A 12,429-nucleotide genomic window follows, 5' to 3' on the forward strand; every position below is an offset into this window, starting at 1 on the left:
TTTCTAATGCTTCTAGAACATAAAGTGGAGGCATTCCAGGAACAATGTCTAGAAAGCTGATTAAACTTTTTTTTCCTTAAGAGCAACACAGAACCCTGGAAAAAAAAAAAAAAGAGGTTGAATGTTTGCTCAGATAGAAAACTGTCGAGGATGAAAAAGTCTGTGTTTGTGCCAGAAGTCTGACTTCTTTAACAACAGAACAAATAACAGAATACCAAATGGCTGTGGTCCTATAGCATTAAGCAGAATTTTCTTTCTGATCTCCTTTTATTGCTGTATTTCAGAATGAGCTCGTTGTATAACATGACCCAACGGAGGGCTCTGGAAGAGCATCGCGCTCCCTACAGCATCCTGCAGCGGCTAACAACACGGTGGTTTAAAACTGCCAGTAGTGAATAAATAACAGCTGGTGTGGAGGTTATCAGCACAGGTGTCTGCTAAAAGCTTTTTCTGGGAGCTGGCAAAGCAGAGTTTTTCCTTCTGTTGATACAGATGTGAAACAAATAACTCTAAACACCCAGGAGCGGTTCAGAGCTGAGGTGGTGATAGCTGACAGCCAGGTGTAAGGTAGGACTGCAAGTTTCTTTGAACTGCTGGAGTCAGCATCTTTCCCAGGGATTGGCAGTGATTTGTGGCATAGTGCTGGAGGTGCTGCCTTCCCAGCCTCCCAACAGGTCCACGCCTTCCTCACCCTTCGAAATCCCGAGGTCATGCCGGCTGAACCTTTGTACGGCTTCTTCCCTGCCAGCTTGTGTTGTTTGCCTAGTAACTTCTGTCGTCTAGAAAGCACCTGAACTATCACTGGAGGCAGAAACACCATGAGGTGTTTATTTCCCAATGGGATTTATCAATGCCCACAACATCTGTCATGTTGTTCTTAGATATTTAAAAAAATAAAAACGCAGCTACAAGTGAGGTGGTGAAAAGATTGGTACTACCAGACCTGGCAAGTTTAGGTTTTGCTTGGGGTTTGCTTTTCCCTTCTTCATGACAGATTTTATGGAACTATACAGTTAGGGCTTTTCAGAGAGAGAAGAGTAGATCTTTAAGGAGAAACATGCAGAGGAAGGTGGTTTCACAATATTATTGCTGCGCCATTATCTTTTAATAACAGACAAAGCAGCTGAAGCTGAAACTTGGAAACTTTTCTGGAAGTACTAACTTTCTGCATTACATAGATCTGTCTTAAGACAGTGCTTTTTCAAAACTTTGGATAATTAAAGAAATGTACGTTAAAGATCACAGGAGAAGATAGCTTTACAATTGAGAACTGTTATGGAGATGATCTCATGTGTAAATTACAATGCAGGATATTTCCAAAAAAAAAAAAAAATGGAAGTATGCAGGCTGGAATGTGGTGCAAGTAAGCATGAAATAGCCTTGCCAAAGATGGAAAAAAACTCCTTGATAAGGATATCACAGACCTTGCTACTAGGCAGTGAAGTACTGTCTGCAGAGGAACAGAGAAACAAGAAGCAGCACAACTTTTATTTTATAGAGTTACTGTGCATCATCTTTTCCTCCTTCATAGTCTTCAGAAATAATAATTTCTTGTATAGTGCCTACAGATTCCTTAGTCTTGTGTCAATCAAGTTCATAAAACGTAGTCTCTCTGTCTGTTTTAAGAGAAACTTCAAGATGTAACCCTCCCTCTCTGCCAATACTGCTGTCCAAGCCCAGAAATATAGTTTTTGTCTTCACTGTTGTTCTCTTTCCCCCAGTCAGCACCTGCACTATCAGTTCCTCTCATCCACCAAACTCCTGGTCCTAGGCTTATCTCTGTAGCTCTTTGCCATCTTCCCTACTTTAGTCACTACTTGTTTCATTCTTCCAGTTCATCAAACAAAACCTTCCTTTCTCTCTGAGCTCTCATCACTGAAGTCCCACCCTCCCTATCAGATCTGATATGTACCTACTTTTTGATTCTCACCTTTGTTTCATTAAAAGACACCAGCCTTAACCATCAAATCTTGCGTGGAAAGAATAAGATGGGATGGTTAATATCCATTTTCTTGCTTCTCTTTTCTGACTTCCCTTTTACAAGTTACTGTAGAAATCCATTGTGCAGTCCTTCATCCTCTCTATGTCCTACTTCAAAGCTCTCTCCTTGTTTACCACTTGTAGTACACTGCAACTGCCTGGTTAGTGCTATACAGGGAGAAACCTACACTCTGAGCTTCTGACGGACCAAGAACGGTATATTTGCTGTTCTATTTAGATGATGTTACTCTGTTCCATCTATTCCAGCCCTCTGGTTCACCTGCCTCCTTGGCACGTTCCCAGAGGAAGTTCTCCAGCACATTGGCATGTTTGTGAGTGCATAATTGCCTGGGACCACCAGACTCTACCTTGCCATAAAGACGGCAGAAGAGTCATAACAGAAGAGATTTTCATTGCATTAAGGTAAGACAGGAGATATGTACTTCGCATAACCCTGTGCGTGTTTTTAACAAACAGTAAATACTGTAACATTATCACAGAAAGACTGTGTAGACACAAACTGTATGCGGCACCTGTCGAATCACAGAATCATAGAATGGTTTGGGTTGGAAGGGACCTTAAAGATCATCTAATTCCACCCCCCCTGCCATGGGCAGGGACACCTCTCACCAGATTAGACATATGATGTGCCTGAGCCTTAAATTACTTTCTTTCAACTCAGATAAAGCTGTTCCTTTAGAGCATTTTTAGTTGTTGACTTGTCCACAAGTACAGGGAGAGGTAAAGGAAAAGCACTTTCTGCTCTGGAGTTAAGCATTCCAGCTCATTCACTCACAAACCAGAAGTTCAGTCAAGGGAAGGTTTGCTACATGAGTAGTCCCTGGGATCTTATCTCTGGGATCCAGAGATAAGTCTAAAGCTACGATGAATTGTATGTATGCAATACGGAAGATGGCATGACTTTAAATGTTCTGTGCAACAGATGTGGGTAAAAATAAACCAACATCCAAAATTCTGCTTATATTATATACTTTTAAATGTGGAGTTGAGCAAACACAGGGGTTTTGATTTTAACAGCTGTCGGGAGGGTAAAGGTTTTAGTTGAAGAAATGAACAAATATGGACCTGCTCTTACTGTAGCCTAATGTATCAATTCATATAAAAATCGAGACACTTGGAAACCGTACTCCAAGCCTGCAGATACTTGACCTCTGTGAAGAGCCTGACTGGTCCCTCTGCCACTTTTAATGTGCATTTAAAGAAATCTGGTGCTCCTCCTCCTCCCCCCCAACTGGTGTCTGAATATTTCTGAATAACTTGAAATTCACACCCACTTGAAACGCTGACTTGGGAATACACTTTTTTGGACACAGGCTTCATCATATTTCAGCTGTACACAAAGATAAGCATTTTAGAAGTTTGGAGGCAGAGCATTTCCTCCTACAGAAGAGAATTTATATTTTCCCTGACATCGCCCAGGCAACACAGCCTTGAATAAAAAATTGACGCTAAAAGCAGAGTTCTGTAGTCTGGGAATCAACACTGTTATTTTATTCCCAGCTACATTCAGTGTCCTACTTGATGAAGAGAAAAAATGTCCTTCATAAGTGCAGGGATGTTGAACTTATTTTGGTGGCCCATATAAAAGCTATCAGAAGGCACAAAGAAGCAAATAAAGAAGCTGGAGTTATAGAATGATCCAACTTGAGGTTTGTATTTCCCTGACTTTATCCAACATTCTCTCCTTTCGTGCTTTCTTTTCTGCTTTGGGGTTTTCCCCCTCTGTTATTATTAGTAGCATTTCATGTCTATGATATTAAAAAAAGTGTGAAATGCATATTCTCTAAACGGTATTGTTCTGTCCTGAACAATACCATAGCCACTTAGCTACAGAATCAGATCTCACCTTCCCATTTGAAATCTTTTTGTTTACTTAGAACAGCAGTGATGAACCACACACAAACTACAAAGCTATAGAAATCTCATGGGAGACACAAGCTTGAATCTGCCCGGGCTAACGAGGGCTTTGTACCCAAGGTCTTCAGTTCTCTAGGTGCCTTTGAGAGGGTTACTCATACCACGTCCTTTGCTATCTGACAATGCAATTTAGAGCATCTAAATTAGACACCTAGGTGAGCATTAAGACAACAGAAGCAGGAAGATTCCTAATAAAGGTTGTCTGAATGTCCAGCTGAATTTTCCAGGAGATTATATCATTAATGAAGAGAGGTGTGTATCTCTGAATGCTTCCTCTCATCCCTAAGTTAGAGAGCTAAAGGTGCAAGTCATCCAAAAGATGTCTGCCCGTTGAATTCAAGTAAGGTTCCTTACTTCCTGCCAGACCAGCAGCATCTTCCTTTGCATTTCCAGGCATGCAGCTATGCAGTTCTGATCTCCCTATACCCAAGTGGATCCCGAACATGTTGAAAAGGCTTACAGAGGGGCAACAAACTAAAAAAGACAAAGTGGTCTCCATATGAGAAGTGATTGCATAGAATGGGATTCTCCTGCCTGGAAAAGGGAGGGCAATGCTGCTCTTCATACAAAATATAATCAACTTAGCTGATGTTAGAAGTTTATATGGATTTAAATCACATTTAATCAAAATAATCTGGCTCAGGAAGTTCCTGAGCTAGGAAATGTTGGAGGCTGGACAACTCTGCTGAATGGCATGGTGACTCCCTCGATCTTGATGGGACCAATTCCAAGTGTCCTCTGGCCTTTTTGCTGCCAAGCAGCAGTTGTACAAGATACTATGCACTTTGCAAAGCTAGTTGAAAGTGATGGGTATGAAGATCTACACTGGTTTCCAACACCACAGAGAGACAACACCCTTCCTGATGATGAACCATTGCATCTGGTCAGGGCAGCAAATAAGATGTGTGTTCCATCAGTGGCTATAACACAGTTCATAGAATCATAGAATCATAAAATGTTTGGGGTTGAAAACGACCTTAAAAATCATCCAGTTCCAACCCCTGCCATGGGCAGGGACACCTTCTACTAGACCAGGCTGCTCAAGGCCCCATCCAATCTGGTCTTGAACACTTCCAGGGACGGGGCAGCCACAACTTCCCTGGGCAACCTGTGCCAGTGCCTCATCACCCTCATTGTGAAGAATTTCTTCCTATTGTCTAATCTAAATCTTCCTCCTTCCAATATAAAGCCATTCCCCCTTGTCCTATCACTACATGCCCTTGGAGAAAGTCCGTCTCCAGCTTTCTTGTAGCCCCTTCAGGTACTGGAAGGTCACTATAGGATCTCTCTGGAGTCTTCTCTTCTCCAGGCTGAACAACCCCATGTCTCTCAGACTGTCCTCATAGCAGACGTGCTCCAGCCCTCTGATCATCCTTGTAGCCCTCCTCGGGACCTGTTCCAATAGTTCCATATCCTTCTTATGTCAGGAATTCCAGAACTAGACACAATAGTCCAGGTAGGCACTTATGAGAGTGGAGTAGATGGGTGGGATCAAGAATCAGTTCAAGGAAGCTAATGACAGCCAAGTCTGCTATGGCTTTGTTTGTGGCTGTCACTCTGAAATCGTGTGGGTTGAATCTCATGAATCCCATACTACCGAACACCATCTTTCCAACCGTGGAGATGGAAGTCAGCATGGAAATAATCTTGGTACTCCACGTTGGTGCATATGGATGATCCCATCATTACTGCACCAAATAAGGGGTGCCTTCCTTCTCTTTTCGAAGTTCTTCCTGCACTGCTGAGAGACCATGCCTTCCCATATCAGCAGCACAAACTTGTCATTGTTCATGGACCTGAGACTATGAAATGATACCATAAGAAATGCCCAGTAAAGTTGCCAGCTCTGCCTGCTCTAACTCTCCTGGCACGGATGCCATGAGCTGTTCTTTGTGTCATAGTGAATAAGAAAGCTCGCTCGCTCACAAGGACCCCTAATGCGTTTGCCAACCATGTCCATATCTGTAGCCAGAAAGTGATCTGTGCTGCTGCCGAAACTACAGAAGTCCCTGGGAAAGCTCAAAGTGCCCCATTGCTTTCACCATGCTGAGATGCAAAGAGCAGCCTGTGACGTGCCGTGGCACCTTCTGCAATGCTGGTCCCTGTGGTGGCTGATTTGAGAAAGATCTTTTGGAGGAGCTGCCCAAACTTACCTGTAACATAAGTTGTTCCACAGCTCATGGGCTCAGGCAGCTGTAGGCTGGGCACAGCGCAGTCCTGCAATGCAGCCAAGAAGCATCTGGCTGAGAAATCACTATGGGACGGGGTGAGGGGGTTAAAATTTTTTGCTCTTCACTGGGAGTGTATGTCTTATAGCTGAGCCTCCACTGACAAGCGTTCAGAGTCAGTGCTACAGATCATGGCATCGCATCCTTAATAAATCAGCTTTGGAAATAATAGTTTTGCTGTCTAAAATGCTTCTTACTTATTTGCATGTTCCTAGTAATGGGTAGGAATCCTTCAGTACTTGAAGTAATTATACTTCTTTTTCCCCCTGGAGGCATTTTCTTTATAGCTTATGGTAGCTACTGATTAACACTACTCTTGACAGCTAAAATAATATCAGAATTCTTTCCAGTTAATCAAATAACGTCCCAAGTATCTTTAGGCAGCAGAGATGTTTGAACTTATCAATAAATACCTGAAGCCACACTTGATCTCAACTTGATCACTTTTCACTTTTGTGGGCTTGGCAGAATTAGCTTCAGTTACTGAGGTAAGAAAAATCTCTGCTTTTTGCAAGCCAGGAACAAGTGTTCTGTTCTGTCATAACTAATACGATTCACTTACATCAGTGGCCTTATTTTTTCCCGATTCAGTCTTAGTAGCTGGACTCTGAAAACCAGCAATTCACTAACCTCATTACTAGTTTACTCCCTAGTAAGAGAACAGATATTCTTAAGCCACCTTCCAAATGCAGTCTTTTGACTTCCAATGCAGAGAAAAGACTGTGTACAAATGTGAGATCCCAAGTTATACAAGGAAAGTACAAATACAAGGGTCTCTCAGGAAAACTGGATGGTGCAAATCGAGTGTGGGAAAATGCTAAGAGCTTCAGGTCATAGCTGACATTTAAACTCAACACCTCTGCTTCTGCGTTGCTATTACTGGTAGTCAGTGACGTAAAACATTGCTTTGCTGTGGGTTTGATATTGAGATAATGTACAATGAACTACTGCATACAGCTGTATTTACAGACTCAATAAACCCTTTCTGCACAATATCAATATGGTACATAGAAGCAATGTTTCTTTTTAACTGGCAGAATTATGCTTTATTTTGTGTGACCTGCACAAGGGAAGTACTTATATCTTCCTCTTCATAAATACTTTCTCTCGTTATTATTGCCCATGATTCAGATACCAGGAAACTGATAACTAAATTTTGCAAGTTAGAAAATTCCAAAAGAAACTAGTGAGGTGATTCCCCTCCACAGTTTATTACTGCTTTATTACTGCTTACCAGAGAAGGGCAGAGGTGTTTCATCCTTGATTATTGCCTGTGGTCCCCTTAATAAGAGGAAGGTTCAACATTTGAACTGGATCAGCTCAGGCTTGTCAGTCCATCGGTCCTGCAAAACAGTTTGGTGTTTTGGTTTATGGACAAGTGATGCTGTTTGTTTGCCATCCTGTCTCTGAAATATGTTGCTGTAAAATGTTTTTCTGTCTTTTAGGAGAAAAAAAATGAGCTTAGCTCTTGGTGAATTTGAAAAAAAAAAAAAAAAGGAGGCATACTACAATAGGAGAAATAAGTTTGAAAATACTCTTTGAAAACACTCAGCATTGTCTTAAGAAAATCTTTGAGAAATATGCATACAGCTGCTAATAAGGCTGTCGATGGGTGCATTACTGCCAATACAAAATGCCATCTGGTAGGTCTGCCTATTAAAACACAGGTTCATCTGCAACCTTTTAAGTCTGGAGTTTTTGTACTGTAGGAGATTGCTGAATCATTAAGAGACTCGTGGCAGTGTTAATAAAATTATTTATGAAGTTATCAAAATGCCGGTTGTGATAAATTAGACCCTGAAATCAAACCACTCCTAATCTGAGTTTTGACTTTGTCAAACCAACTTTACCCCAACTCTGGTCATCAGACCTTCATACTGTGAGGGGTGGTAAAAATCAAGAGTACATCAAGTCAAGCTCTGATGTCTTAATTCTTTCAACAGTGAAGGCTGAGTTCTGACCAGAGGGAGTTATTCTGCACACACATCAGCATGTGATTGTAATGCCATCTGTGAAACCTGATAGACCTGAAAGTGGGAGGTGGGTGATACGAAGATACCCTACTTCAAAGGGTATTTTTTTACCCCAAGAAACCTCCACTGTGAGTTGCTGCAGAAGTATAGCCAAGCTGAGGGCAGCAGGGGAGGGAAGAACAGGCAGGTTGGTTTGTACATGCACATATCCACCCTATGTTTCTATTCACAGAGACTGCAGGCACAAGGTAAGACAATCTAGATGCCTAATGCAAACATGCTTGTCCCAAGGGCTGGAAGGACCAACAAAAGCACCAGCACGCAAACATCCATTTTCAGTAAGAGATTATTGCCTACCCGATTAGAGGCATCACCATACAGCAGCTCTTTGCTGACCCTAAAGCCATGCTAAACTGCAAATGATACAAGGTTTAAGGACCCTTGCACAAATTTCAGCATTAAGCAGGACCAAGGGAAAGCTTGGCTTAGAGAAAAAATAACAGACATTTCTCATTTGAAACGAGACACTTAAATCTACTAATCAAGAACAAAAAATAGTTTTTTCTGAAGATACTAAAAATGCCTCTTTCAATATTTGAAATAATCCATTTATCAGTGATGTTAATTCAAAGATATTCTAGTCAGGCAGAGCAAAAGATGCTGGAAGATGCAGGAGATGGATGTTTTAATAATAATAACAATAGGAGGAGGAAGAAGAAGAAGAAGAAGAAGAAGAAGAAGAAGAAGAAGAAGAAGAAGAAGAAGAAGAAGAAGAAGAGGACGACTTCATGAGGTTTGGGGATTTTAAAAGAGACAAAGTTGAAAACTAACTTCATCAATAAAGCACAACAGTCGAAAAGCATGCATCCCTGTGATTTCATGTTTGACGTTACACAGGTCACAGTGTGAAAAGCTTCCCCTTAAATGTTTATTACATTAACAATGGTATTTTATATGATGTTTTTGTACTAATGAGCTACATTTCAATGTTCTACAGGACATTTATATTTAGATGTCAGTTTCCTTTCTGCTGATTGTGTTTAACTGCTGGTACATTGATAACGAGATATTCCTACAGAGATCTTTATTTACTATGGCAAATTCAGGCTTGTTCCAGATCATTTTGACAGGAGAGTGAAAAGCTTTAGGAATAATGTATTTTTGAAATGTAGTCAGTCGCTAAGGTACTGTGAGAATGGGAGACCCCAGCAAGTCAAAGGAACCAGCCCCGCAGCTCAGCCTGCCTCCACCCACACGCAGGCAATCACAGCTGCTGGAGCTTCAAAGCTTCAGGGGAATCCTGCCGCAAAACACAGCCAAGAATGTGCAAAATAATATACCCCGTGATACTCAGCTCCTGATAGAACCATACAAGCCCTAGGCTGGAAAAGACCTTTGAGATCATCAAGCCCAACCATACCTGTCCACTGCTAAATCATGATGATGATGCCTAGGAGAGCTCAGTGAAGAAAGGGCTGATGTAGAAACTTCCAAGGATTTAAAGCAAAAAGAGATTTGATACACCAAAACAGGTAAGGATAGTGCCTCTAACACACAGTGGTACCTGGCATGGGTTTCCTCTAAAAGTAGGTACAAATGAGGCTCTGGCAGGGGAAGATGGTAGCTCACAGTAAAGAGCCACAGCGAAAGAGCAAGCAAACAGGTCCCGACCACTCTTCGGCACTGGGCAAATTCGGAAGTCAGCAGGTGCTCAGGGGCAGCTTCAGCCACTGCCAGGCCCAGCACTGCAGCTCTTTCCTGTTTATTCAACTTGGTGCATACGTTTGCCTCGCTCAGCCCCACATCAGTGTCTTTACTTCATCTTTGATTTGTCCTTGTTTTCACCATTCTCTGCTAGCCCCATCCTGTGCTCAAAAGTCCCATTTCACGTAACCAATGGACAAAAAGCAAATGCAACTTTTTCAATAAGATTTCTGACTTCACTCTTTTAACCCAAAGAATAACTATAAATAGTTTATAATGTCTGGGATTTCCACAGCCTAAGTGCAGCTATAAATAGTTCTAAACATTTTCCCACTTCATGCTTTTGAAAAGAACATTCTCCACTTCCTTTCTTGGAGAACCCCTGGGAATAACACTAGATCACAGCTCAGAAAATATGTATATTAGCAGAGTTTTAGCAAAACAGAGCTAATGAAGTTGCTAACAGCAGCTCTCAAACTCATTTCTCGTGAGGAAAGGGTCAGGCGTCCTTCGTAACAAGTTCATATCCACGACTGACCCCGGGACGCTCATGCCAGCCGTTTGTGGTGTGTCTCTATTCACTGAGCCCAACGGGGCATTTGGGGCTTGTTTGTTTTTGCAAGGAATTCGTTGTTCTCCAAAGCCTCTCAAGCAATGGCAGGATTTATTTGTATTTACTTGAAGTACGTGTGTGTTCAGCGTTCGGTATGTGAAACACTAAAGCAGGACGCGTCCTTTCTACTTATTTTTACATCAGCAGCCTCCCAGAGGCGCCTGTCTGAGCTGAAACCCCGAGACCAGCGGCTCGGGAAGCCAGTGTACAAGATTCCTTCCCTGCCCACACTGCCTGCCCCGCACCGCGGCGCCCCTGCTAGCGCCCCGAGAAAAAGAATCATAGAACCATAGAATGATTTGTGTTGGAAGGGACCTTAACGATCACCCAGATCCAACCCCCCTGCCATGGGCAGGGACACCTCCCACTGGCTCAGGCTGCCCAAGGCTCCATCCAGCCTGGCCTGGAACACCTCCAGGGATGGGGCAGCCACAGCTTCCCTGGGCAACCTGTGCCAGTGTCTCACCACTCTCATGGGGAAGAAATTCCTCCTTAAGTCTAGTCTAAATCTGCCCCTCTCCAGTTTGTACCCATTCCCCTATGTCCTATCACCACAAGCCTTTGTAAACAGTCCCTCTCCAGCTTTCTTGTAGGCCCTGTTTCAGGTACTGGAAGGCCACTATAAGGTCTCCCAGGAGGCTTCTCTTCTCCAGGCTGAACAACCCCAACTCTCTCGGCCTGTCATCATAGCAGAGGTGCTCCAGCCCTCAGATTATCTTTGTAGCCTCCTCTGGACCCATTCCAACAGCTCCATATCCTCCTTATGTTGATGATTCTAGAACTGGACACAGTATTCCAGACGAGGTCTCTCAAGAAAGGAATAGAGGGGCAGAATCCCCTCCCTCCCTGATGGCCACGCTTCTTTTGATGCAGCCCGGGACATGGTTGGCCTTCTGGGCTGCGAGTGCACATTGCCGGCTCATGTCAAGGTTCTCATCAACCAGCACCTCCAAGTCCTTCTCTGCAGGGCAGATTTCATCCACTTCTTCCCCCATCCTGCATTGAAATTGACGATTGCCCCGACACAGGTGCAGGACCTTGCACCTGGCCTTGTTGAACCTCATGAGGTTCTCACAGCCCCACTTCTCAAGCCTGTCCAGGTCACTCTGGATGACATCCCATCCTTCCGGTGTGACAACTGCACTCAGCTTGGCATCATCTGCAAACTTGCTTACGGTGCACTCAACCTCACAGTCTATATTATTGATGACGATATTGAACAGCACTGGTGCCAGTGTGGACCCCTGAAGGACACCACTCATCACGGATGTCCATCTGGACTTTGAGACATTGACCACTACTCTCTGAATATGGCCATCCAACCAGTTTCTTACCACTGAACAATCCACCCATCAAATCCATATCCCTCCAATTTAGAGAGGATATTGTTGGAGACCACGTCAAAGGCTTTACAGAAGTCCAGATAGATCATATCTTTTGGTTGATATGGGGAATTCCTTTCTGGGAAAGGTTAAGATTGTTTTGAAATCAGCTAGGAACAGGAAAGCTGGTCAGCCTGCAGCTTGGAGTTGGTGTTTTCAAAGGAGAAGGAAATAAAATAAAAAGTTTGACTTAAAGGCAGATTATGTCTTTCTGCCACACTGTCCTTCATTTTCTCCATGCTTCCTTTTTAATCATAAAATCATAGAATCATAAAATGCTTTGGGTTGGAAGGAGCTTTTACAGATCATCTAGTCCAAGCTCCATGCAGTGAGCAGGGACATCTTCAGCTCGATAAGGTTGCTTAGAGCTCCATCCAACCTGACCTTGAATGTTTCCAGGGATGGGACATCGACCACCTCTCTGGGCAACCTGTGCCAGTGTTTTACCACCTTCACTGCAAAACATAATACTGATCTTCATACTACTATTAAAGCTCCTGCCAATGTCAATTCTTCCATTCACTCTATAACACAGAGTCATAAAATCATAGAATAATAGAATGCGTTGAGTTGGAAAGAACTTCTACAGGTCATCCAGTCCAACCTCCATG

The sequence above is a fragment of the Cuculus canorus genome, chromosome 3 (genome assembly GCF_017976375.1).
Source record: "Cuculus canorus isolate bCucCan1 chromosome 3, bCucCan1.pri, whole genome shotgun sequence".
Classification (NCBI taxonomy): Eukaryota; Metazoa; Chordata; class Aves; order Cuculiformes; family Cuculidae; genus Cuculus; species Cuculus canorus.